Below are 11590 nucleotides of genomic sequence, written 5' to 3' on the forward strand. Positions count from 1 at the left end.
GACTGCCTCTATGGCATTTCTAAGACTATGCACTTGGCCTCCTAGAAGCTGGGTAGATGAGCCCCAATGGGCCAGAATAAAATGCTGTCGGTGCTATGGAGGTAGAGGGGCTATGAATCCAGACCCATCTGGCTGGCAAGGAACTGGTAACTGCACCAAAATCTGAGAGCTCCTGTCTCTTTTCTGGAGACACAGGGACTTTCTAATCTTAAAAACTCTAGTACTTGTCTATGGAGCATGGACCGCAAGACCCAGCTCCTGGAAATTCAGGCCAAGAATTTATTCTTTTTCACCTTCTCTGGCTCCTTTGAAGGAGGTTGGTACATTTATTTCTGGCACATTGCTGGGTTAGATGTCATGTCCTAAGTTTGCATTTTTGAGGACACAGTGACAACCTTTCATAGAAATTTCTTTTGTTGCTGTTTTGGGTTTTGTTTTTAATTTGAACATAGTACACCCCCTCCTACATTTAGGAATTCGTTGTTATGTAGATTTCATTGTTTAAAAGGTTAAAATGGGCTTAGGAGGCTTTGTGTCTCCTAGGTAACTTCCAGTCAATCCACCACTTTTATCACAGAGATTTCTAACACGAAGAGGGAAGGCAGCTGTGGTCTTGTCAGGCAGGGTTCATAATGGAAGAGACAGTGAGGACTCAGCTTCTCCTACATAAATGTGACCTAGCAATCATGACCCACGGCCTTCTGCCCACAAATATCCAAAGCCTGTCCTTCCTAGGCCCCAGGAAGCTGGGGCTCAACGCAAGTGATCCTGATTACAGTCCCTTCACATTGAGTTCAGCCCTTTTTTCCACAGCCAGTTTTGCCAGAGCCTTTGTGAACAGGAACCCTGGTGCCTTGGGAGGAGTATAAAGATGGAGGAGAGCTAGGGCAGAGAGAGCTAGCTAGGAGCCAGGAGGAGGTACCTTTCTATTAGGCAAGCTCTGTTCCATGGATCTCAATGCTTCAATTGTTTTTACCTGTGTATGTGTGTAGCAAATATTTGCATGTACCCGCAAAGGCCAGAAGAAGCTGTCATATCAACTAAAGCTACAGTTATGGTAAGTGGCAAACTGCCCAACATGGGTGCTGGGAACTGAATCCAGGTCCTCTGTATGAGCTGTAAGTGATCTTAATCACTGAGTCATCTCTCTGCCCCCCACCCTACCCCCAATGCTTAAGCTGTAAGAATCTTATAAAGAAATGTTCTTTTGCCATCTGCTAAAATTATTATCCTTAATAAATCAATGAGACCAATTAAGTTAATTAAAATATTTTTACCTTTCTACAAAGCTCCCTTATATTATTTTTCCTTCAATTTAACATCTAGCTATCATCTATCTAGCTATCTAGTTTGTCTGCCTGTCTTCTTTCTTTTTCTTACTGGTTTCTCACTTTCTTTTTAGGGTTTCGAAACCCTGGTAACTTTCACATTTTGATGGAATAAGTCTTTGTTTTGATGGTTTGTCCTATTCATTGAAGGACATATAACAGTCTTTCTGGCTTTTACCCTAGCCGTGGCCATTTAGAAACATGTGGAGACACTGTCAGAAGTCCCCTAAGGGACAGTTGACTTCCCATGAAGAGCCACAGTAGTACAAACCTTCCTCCATTGATAACTGCTGCCAGCTCTATACAACACTGTATACAACATATATACAGCTGTATACTCTATACAACATGTACGGCACTGTATATGACTTTACTTGTGTTAGTAATACTCACATATAATGTTCTAATTGAGAATGAGTTCACCCTCCCCTAGAGCCTGTGCATTCCTACCCGGTCAAGAATGGATTCGTGTGTGTGTGTGTGTGTGTGTGTGTGTGTGTGTGTGTGTGTGTGTGTGTGTTTGTCTGTGTGTCTGTGTTTGTTCTAACAAATATACACAGTACTCGTCTGAAGTAAATGTTTTTGTTGAAGCATAAGCCAAAGCCTTACTTTCTGCTACTGACTGTGTTTTCTATGGAATATGGGGATTTTAGAATTCATCAAGTAAACCAAGTTTAATCAGTTTAGACTGTACTTTTTTTTTTCTCCAGCAATTCTAGATTCCTTCCTATTTTTCCAAACATGCCTGGTGTAGCCCATCTTTATACCACTGTGGAAATAGTTTCGCCCTATTCATATTCACCTCAAATGCTAACTCCATTCCTTACAATACCTACAATACCACACACACACACACACACACACACACACACACACACACACACACTCGGACACAGACACACACCTTCTCTTTCTTCTGAAAGCATTTTGGTTTTATCTCTGCCAAGTCTCCATTGTTTTTATCTTCAATTTTGGTTCTGCTTTTTTGCCTCAAAGATTTGTTCTCTTTCCTCTTAGACCTGCAGGTCTTTAGAATGGCCTAAGGGTAGAGGGAGAATTGGCTGAGTTGTAGAAAGAGCAGAGGTTGCCTTAAAAGACTCAGTTAGTACTCAGGGCAAGTGTAGGTAAATACAGAAAGGTCCAGAATCTTTGGAAAGTTCTGCGGATTTATGTAGGAATTTATAGGAAAAATGAACATGTACCATCAGGTGTTTCTCAGTAGCCAATAGGCAGAAGAAACCATTATTTTTGCAACACCAACAAAGCAGGAACCGTTAAGTAACCCAAAACAGGATTCAGGACGTAATTGGGAAAAGGTCAAAGGTGAGAAAAAGAGGAACAGGAGTAAGGAACGTCATTGGATCCTGAGTCTGAGGGCCAGATCGAAGCTTATCAACCATCAAAGTGTAAGGGGTCTGAGGCAGAACATACTGAGTCCTGCACTTGCGGAGTCTGTGGACCGCCTCCCTGGAAGACCACAGTAACAGCTGCAGGTTGGATGCAGTGCTCGGAGAAGCTGAAGAAAGTAGAGCCAGGGCTTGAGAGTCTAGACTTAGGTCAGGGCACAGCACAGGATGATCCTGGGGTATTGTCAACTTGAACTGAATAGGAGCTGATGAGGCCGGAGGAGCTGGGCCCACAACACGGAGGAACCTCCGTTCAAGAACTGTGAGCTTTGAGATTTAAATGCCATGGATGGGGATGAAAGCCGGAGATGAGTCACAGACTTGTTGACGTGGAAGTTTTGGGGGGAGTTGAGATTCCATGGGGTGGGCATCGGTTGTTAGAAGATCAGCAGTTAAGGATCAAGGAAACTACAATGGCTCCAACAGAAGCAGGGACCAGTTCCCCAGTGTCTGAATAGGAAGCCTGTGGGCACCTCTGTAGCTTCAGGGAAGGGTTGGGATGGGAAGCTTGTGTTTGTTTTGAGTTTGTGCAAGACTGGAAGTTGTTTGTTGACACAAGGAAAGGAGTTGGAAAGCAGAAGAGCTTGAAGCTATGGAACAGAAATCGTAATGAGGGAAGCCTCTAGAAGGTGAGGTAGGATGGGGCTCCCTGAGGAAGGGCTTTGTTTAGGTGAGGGCATCTTCCTCTGTGAGAGAAGAGGAAAAAGGGTTAGGAGTGAGGAATGGTGTAACTAAAATGAAGATGGGGTGCCTCACCTCTAAATGTGATCACACCCTTGAACAAGAGGTTAGGGTTTGTTTCTCTGTGTGTGCGGAAGCCACAGTGTTGGTCAAGCTGGCTCTCCACCAAGCTGATCTTGAAGCCAATATGTCAGGGAACTGATCAGGGATGACTTAAAGGACCTGGGAACTACAGTGAGACTCCAGGATTCCCTTCAGGTGACTCATTTTTTCTTCCCCCTGAAAACACAGAAACAAAACAAATCAAAACACACCCACTCATCCTTTTGCACCAGACACAAATATCCCTTCCTCTGACTATCCAGGCAAGTACCATAGGAATCATTTCCCATCACCCCCTGTACACACACTTTTATAACATTTTTAAAGGTTGACATTGCTTTTTGACTACCAATTCTCCCACAGTTCCTGAGTTTCTCCAAATTTCCAGCATCTGGCTCTGCAGTTAACATGCATTTAGTGACTCAAAAAGTTAGTGAGTGAATGAAAGAACAAACTCATGAGTGATGGTATTCCCTGCTGGTGGAAGATGATTTCTACTGATAGAGCCATTCACTGGAACAGAGAGAGTCCGGGAGAGAGGCTGGGCCTCTTCTCTGGCAACACTAAACAGAGGAAGGCAGTACACATAGGCAGAGAGGAGTGCAGAGGGCAGCAAACACAACCAGGCATCTATCCTGAGACACAGATGGTTTCCTCCAGAGCTATGAGCTGTCCTGAAGAGCTGCAGGAAGAGTGGGAGGCCAGGGGAGAGGGGGGAAAGTAGCAGGCCCCAATACGATTTTGAACCGTGTCTGCACCGATTTCCTAAATGAGAGAGTGTGCGGTCCAGCAGGCAGCACCCTGCAAATGCACTTATTTTAAAGACTCCTCTTGACTGTTTTTAAAAAGAATGTTTTGAATCTGTCTTTGAATAGTCTTGCCTTAAAAAAAAAAACACAACTCTGTGAAGTCCTGTTTCAGGTGAAACTCAGGGAACTTTCCATAAGTAAATAATAGCAACGACACCAGGGATCCAGTTTAATAACACTCCACTCTGTTCTCTTGAGTGTCTACTCTTCCCTCTCAACTCGCTAGGGGTGGGTAGAGTTAGTCCTGCTCAACACAAAGGAAACTGAGGCAAGGGGTTCAAAGGGAATAGCCTAAGATTACTGCACTGGGTAAAGATTTTGTTTTCTTTTAAAGTCAAGGTCTCATATAGTCCAAGTTCACTCCAACCTTAATACATAGCCAAGGATGACCTTGGCTTTGTTCACGTCAGAATACTGAAGGCAACTACTCTACCAACTAAGCTATATCCCCAGCCCACCCTGGTTCTCTTAGGTAGGGCTTCCATTGCTGTGAAGAGACACCATAACCACAGCAACTCTTATAAAAGGAAAACATTTCACTGGGGCTGGCTTACAGTTTAGTCCATTTATCATCATGGCAGAAAACATGGCAGCATACGGAGCAGCTGTAGACAGCAAAGACTTTGGTGAATAGAGGAAATGAGTAGAAATGAGATTAAGGGAGGAGGGTATGAGTTCAATAACTAACCCAGACTGTGTAACCACCTGTGACAATAAAAGCCACACTGTGAAATGTGAGGGAAAGTTAAAATCAACAGCTCCTCGGACTCTGGGAGAGAAGTTTGAAGAAACTATAGCTGAAGGCAGACACAATCGGCTCCTTTCTAGACTGTGTTGGTTCAGCATTGGGAGCAGGCAGCACACATTAACAGAATAGCTGAAAGGCGAAAAATTAGCAAAAACCCCGCCCCCAACTGTGTCACCTGTTCTCAGCTCTATACAAAAGGGGAAAAACACTTCCACGATTTGTTTTATTTAATTGTGTGTCTGTGTGTGTGTGTGTGTGTGTGTGTGTGTGTGTGTGTGTGTGTGTGTGTGTGTGTGTGTAAGAGAGAGAGAGACAGACAGACAGACCTGGTTGGGAAAGACAGAGGACAACTCACAGGGGTCCATTTTTCCCTTCTACCATGTGATTCCTGTGACTGCCATGCTTGATCACAAGGATTGCAAATAATGCATTTGCGTTAATAACAAATATCTCAGTGCCTGAGAGATGGCTCAGTGGCTAAAAGTGCTTGACAAGAGAACACATGAAAGTTTGCAGCAAGAGTGGGAATTAAAGGTTGACAAGCTAAGTTTGATCTCCAGGAGCCAGACGGTAGAAGGAGAGAACCGACACTCACTGAGCTGTCCTCTGAACTCTGTAGGAGTGCTGTGGCACATGTTCTACTGCCCACAATGCGTACACAAAATAAATGTTAAAACTGTTTTAATTTACAAAGATAAATATCTCTGTACAGTCACACATTGCTTAACTGTAGGAATCCCAGTAAATGTTTCATCAGTGACTTGTGTGGGGGACTATCACAGACATCATAAGCATCTTCTGAACTTTCGTCCAGTATTTTCATTATTTTGATGACTGTTTGGGGCCCTAAATTTGGCCAGCAGGAGATCCTCTAAGTGATTTCTATTTTCTTTGAAGGTGGACCTGTTATTCTTTGAGGCTTCCTTATTTCCTGTCACAAAATAGTTCAGGCTCAGCTTGTTCATTCCCCACCCTTGCCCTGCAGACAGTAATGAGGAAACTTTAATGGAGAACAAATGTAAAAACTAACATCTGGGGACTGAACATGTTTAGTGTTGTGTCAATCTATAGTGATTTCTGTGCCTATCATTGCTCATGCTTTAATTCCCACTCTTGCTGCAAACTTTCATGTGTTCTCTTGTCACCTTTGTAAATACTATTTCAAATGGTAAAAAAGCATTGACCTTCCGGTCCCCACTACATCTACCTATTTCCTCAATTGACTGACTTATTTTATGAACACAGCCAATCTCCAAGTGTAAATGTTGCTTTGATTTCCTCAGATGAAGTGATGAGTACCAGACCCAAGCTGTGTGGATACATAGCTTAAACTGAGTCCAGAGCATTTCCTTCTCAGTTCTAACCATCCCCAGACCTAGCCTCCTCACAATCTGATCTTCCAAGCTGACTGATTCAATCCATCTTCTCTTGGCTTCTCACTGAATTGTTCTGCTTAGCCGCATACTAACTTTGGCAATTTGTTCTAATCTTCTAGCCCTTTTCATCTCTCACTTTTTGTGTCTTCACCTGTGTCTAGCTTGTTCTCTGTACATCCTGTCTCTGTAAAACTGCCATATACACACATCACATGTCATATACCACACACCACCATCACAACCTCTCTCTAGCACCCCCCGCTCCTGTGTTGTTCTTATGTGAGTTGGGCATATCCTATCTCTGACTCATTCTGTCAAATCTTTCTCTTTCACTTTGTCTGCTCATCAATTAAGCATCACTTTCAAATATGGCTGCTTCCTTCTACAAACTAACCTTACCTTGTGTACTAAGGATATGTTTGTATTCCAGCCAGATCATACTATTATCCAGGGCATGTCTACATTCTGACTGGATCATATAGACCTACAAGGTCTTTGAATGTGGATTAAAATTCCTCTAAATCCTTCTCCTCCTTGATGCCAGTTTGTAACCTTGGGATTTTCTTACCTGTGCCCCAGCTCCCAACTAACAACTCTTGAAACAATTATTTATGAATAAATGCCTAAACCATAAGCTTGGACTTGTTCTCCAACTAGCTAGTAACTTATCTAACCCATTTATTCTAATCTATGTGTACCACATGACTGTTACCTCTCCTCAGTTTCATATGTTCATTTCCTCAGATTCCAGGTGGCAAATCTCCCATAGTTCCAGTGTCTCTACTGGAAATCCCATCTTCTATTTCCTGCCTTTTGCTAATAGGCCAACAGCTTTTTACTGATAGGTGTGCTTCCACATCGTACACAAGAGATTCTCTCTGTACTCTGTATCTTCACCATCCTCCTGCCTCTCATCCATCATCCTTGCAGCATTTCCCACTCCACAGAACCCTTCAAGGACCTGTAGTTTGGTAACTTTTCCCAAGTGGCTCTATGTATGCAGGTAAATTTATACATGGCTGGACTGGATGCTATCTATCTACAGGTAAGCCTGAGGTCCAAACCATCAAACTCACTATATGACATTCTCTTGAAGCATCTTTAGTTGTTATTTCAAAGATCCTGTGGTTGGAAGACTCCTGGAAATGGTAGAGAGTCATATTCTTCAGGAAAAAAAAAAACCCATAAATGTATTGGTTAATTACTGTCTATTAAGGATGTTTAGAGAATATACCTTTAGTTTTCACAACTTTGAATACTAGAAAGCCCAGAACGTGGTGCAGGCAGATCCAGTGTCTACTGAGGACTGGATTCCTGGTTTTTAGAAAAGCCCCTTTTTTGTATTTTAAGTTTTTATTTTCTATACTGATTATGCACAGTAATGGGTTTATCAGGACATTTTCACACATGTATATGTCTTCCACTTTCATGTCCATGTTTGTTTGCCTGTTTGCTTGTGACCTAGTTAACAGAAACTTGAAGAGGAGGTTGTTACAGGACCATGATCAGTGCACCAGTGGCTACATCACTGATGATGTCTCCCCCTCCCCCAGCAGCCATCAACTGCCTATAAATACAGATAAATAAGACCACACGAATCCCCAACTTTTGTGCAAATATAGTGCAGATAGTCACAGCTACAATATTAAAGACTATAACTGTTGTGTCCTGTCTGGAAGACAGTGATCCACAACACTCCATTCCTCCCTCCAATTCTTACATATTCTTTCCATCCCCTTTTCTGCCTTATTTAGGGATAAGCATTCAACAGTCACTAATTCTCAGGACTTTAATGAGTTAAAATCACTTTCCAATGGGAAAAATAAGTTTTCCCATCCAAAGTTAACAGCACCACTAGAGTATGAGCATAAGTATGCATATCTTGAAGACAATTTGACAGGTCAACCAGATTTACAATAGCAGATAAGAATTTCTTCCTGTAGATCAGGTGCCAAATACAATCGGAAATCAATTGGTCCCCAAAATAGTCCTGCAATTATTACACCAGTGAGCACACCTTGCCTGGCCAGATGGTTTCGTTGCACACGGGGCCCATGGCTTAGGTCAATATTTTCCTCTCAGCAGCCTGCATGGCATCTTCCAGCACTAGGAGAGCCAGTAGAAATAGGAAGAAGTTTCCCTGTCTTGCACCAAAGCATGTGGGAGATCGTCTTCATGTTGTTTCCTCACATGACAGAGTCCAGAGAGGGACAAGAAGGAGAGGGAGATGACTAGAAAGGAAAACTTTTAGATCTTTTCTCCTAAGGGTGCTAACCTCACCCTTAGGAGTAGGAACCCACACTCATGACCTCATTGCTTTCTGAAGGCTTTTACTTCATGTGCCATCGAATCAGGGCTTAAAATCTCAACATACAAATTTGTGTGTTTTTTTTTTCTTTTCTATTTTTTGGAGCTGGGGACCGAACCCAGGGCCCTGCGCCTGATAGGCAAGCGCTCTACCACTGAGCTAAATCCCCAACCCTCAACATACAAATTTAAGGAGGACACAAACATTCACTCCACAGTAAATGGCAAAAGAGCAGAAATAGAGGATGCTGAGAGAAATTGCATAATTTTGCTTGAGGCTGGCTCTGGCTGTGCCTTTTCAGCAGTCTCATTCATATGCCCCCTTTGAAGTGTGTATGTGAGTTACTGCTCCCCAGCCTAACCTACAGCCAACTTTATTAGACTTCTAGTCTCTGAAGAACACAACTACTTTCCCACTTTATTGAAGGCTTCCCTCCAAATTCAATGGTATTCTTGTACTTTTTCCATTTTGAAGAAAGAACTGCATTCCGGGGATTAGCAGGCCCAGTTTTGTCTCAACCCACCCTTGGTCAATAATCTGCTCTTGGACCCTTACTCAGTAACCTCATGACTGTCTTTATTTAGTCTTTACCACATGGCTAGGTAAGAATCATAAATCCAACTCTAAAGTCCCCAGACCAGACCTGGCAGGTAGAGCCACATCCATCCACCTGGGCCAAAGTTATTCTATTTCCTCCAGCTCCACATGAATAAGGAGACCTGTGAAATATTTATTCTGGAAGCAAAATTAAAATTAAGCTAATAGGAAAGGAGAGGGGATGATTGAATTTTGTTATTGCCTTTCCTGGCTCCCTCTGTTGCTTGGAGAGAGCCATTAGACTTTATTCGTGCTGGTCATTTTCAAATATTCATGCTTACATTAAAGCCAAAAGAAAAGTCAAGGCTGGCTCCAGATGAAACATCTCTCTGCCTGGAAAAGGAGTGCTTTGTTCCAGAGCCATAACTGGCCCAGCCCTGCAGAGCAAACTTGCACAATAAAGGAAGGCTAAAAGTTAAACACTGAGGACCAGGTCAAGAAAGAGCCCAGCAGAGCTGGGGGCTCTTTCAGTTGGTAAAGTTTGGGAAGAGCCCCACAGAAGATCTAGTAAGTGTTTAGTTTGTCAGTGGCAAGAGGTTGGCCTTTGAGATCTCCTAACCCTTAATTCCACAACTTAGATTGAGTTGGCAGTGCATTATTAGAATTGCACTAATAAAGCTTATAAAAGTACTGAAGATTATGCTATTCAAGGGAGAAGAAACAAAAAAAAAAAAAAAGGACTCCACTTAGGCCTAGATATCCACTGTGGCCCTGCATTGTGTAGACACCATGCTCAAGAAAAGAGCAGAAGATATAATTCCCACTTACAAAGGATGCCCAGACAGCAGTGTGCCAATTGGTCCACACTGGTCCACAAGAGTAGATCATTAAATATTCAGAAAATTCTCAAGCAGACTGCTAAACTGTTGTCAGCTAGAGACTGAGTGTGAAAGGGGTGTGGAAGCCATGACGTTAGATAAACACTACGAACTGGGACTTTGTTTCTCAGACCCCTTCCAGTATACAGAAACACTTCTCAAGGAGGAAATGATGGGTTTAGAAGGAATGTAATGAATAACATAAGGCAGGACAAATAAGACAGGTGCACACCTCTAATCCCAGCACTCGAGAGGTAGGATCTCTGTGAGTTCAAGGCCAGCCTGGTCTACAGAGCAAGTTTCAGGGCAGCCAGGACTACACAGAGAAACTTTGTCTTAAAAAAACAGAAAAGAAAAGGAGGAGGAGGAGGAGGAGGAGGAGGAGGAGGAGGAGGAGGAGGAGGAGGAAGAGGAGGAGGAGGAGGAAAGGAAGAAGGGAAGGAAGGAAGGAAGGAAGGAAGGAAGGAAGGAAGGAAGGAAGAAAAAAGAAAAGGAAGGGAAGGAAGGAGAACGGACAACACGTTGGCTTAAGGCCAGTCTCTGGAAGCAAGCAAAGTCCCTTAGAGTCATGAGAAGGCTGCGGCTGAGATCAGGACTTGAGGAAAGGGAAGTAAAACTAGCTTCGGTGTCTCATTTAGCTATCTGTGGACGCCATGCTGAGGTTCCCACCAACTGGGACCACCCCATCTCCCTGCTCACTTTCTCGGAAAAGGCAAAGGAAATGAGAGAAGCTCCTGACACAAAAGTCTGGCTTTCAGAGATGGAAAGGTCTGGAAGATTAGGCAACACCACCCCTTACTTTCAAAACATAAGATGACTCCAAAGCTATACCGCCAGTGGGACTCGGCTAGTGTCTCGCCCATTTCCCCTACATGTGGCACATGCTGTGTTTTTCTTGATCCTGGCCATTCCTCCTGTGCTACCTCCAGGGTGATTACAGAGACAGGAAGCAGGGAAGAATTGAAGCTGATTAATCCCCTTCTCCCATCCAGCACGCATGGAGGGGAAAGTGCTATTTTTCCTAAATTGAGTTCCAAGCTCTGATATTTCACTCGCAACCTTTCCTCCCCAGGAGACTACCAAAGAAATTAACTGGTGATTTCAATTCCTTCCAGATGGAAAAAAAATGTTGATGTCATCCTGAGCCCCGGCCTCTGTGAGAGTTGTTTTATTCTGCCTCATATAAAGGGGCAGCCTAGTCGGAGGTGTCAGAGTTGGAATGAGTCCCTGAGACCAAACAGGCCCCTCTGGAGCTGTTCCCTCCATGACAGGGTTGCACCTCTCACACTGAGAAAAGAAACTTGTGCTGAGGCTGCAGCAGCTGTGTCTTCTCAGGGACTAGACGACTGGGTTTCATACTGGCCATCCAACCCTTGTCATCAACATTAAACTCACATTATGTTTTAAGATGAGAGAT

Source organism: Rattus norvegicus, chromosome 11 (assembly GCF_036323735.1).
Source record: "Rattus norvegicus strain BN/NHsdMcwi chromosome 11, GRCr8, whole genome shotgun sequence".
In the NCBI taxonomy this organism is placed as follows: Eukaryota; Metazoa; Chordata; class Mammalia; order Rodentia; family Muridae; genus Rattus; species Rattus norvegicus.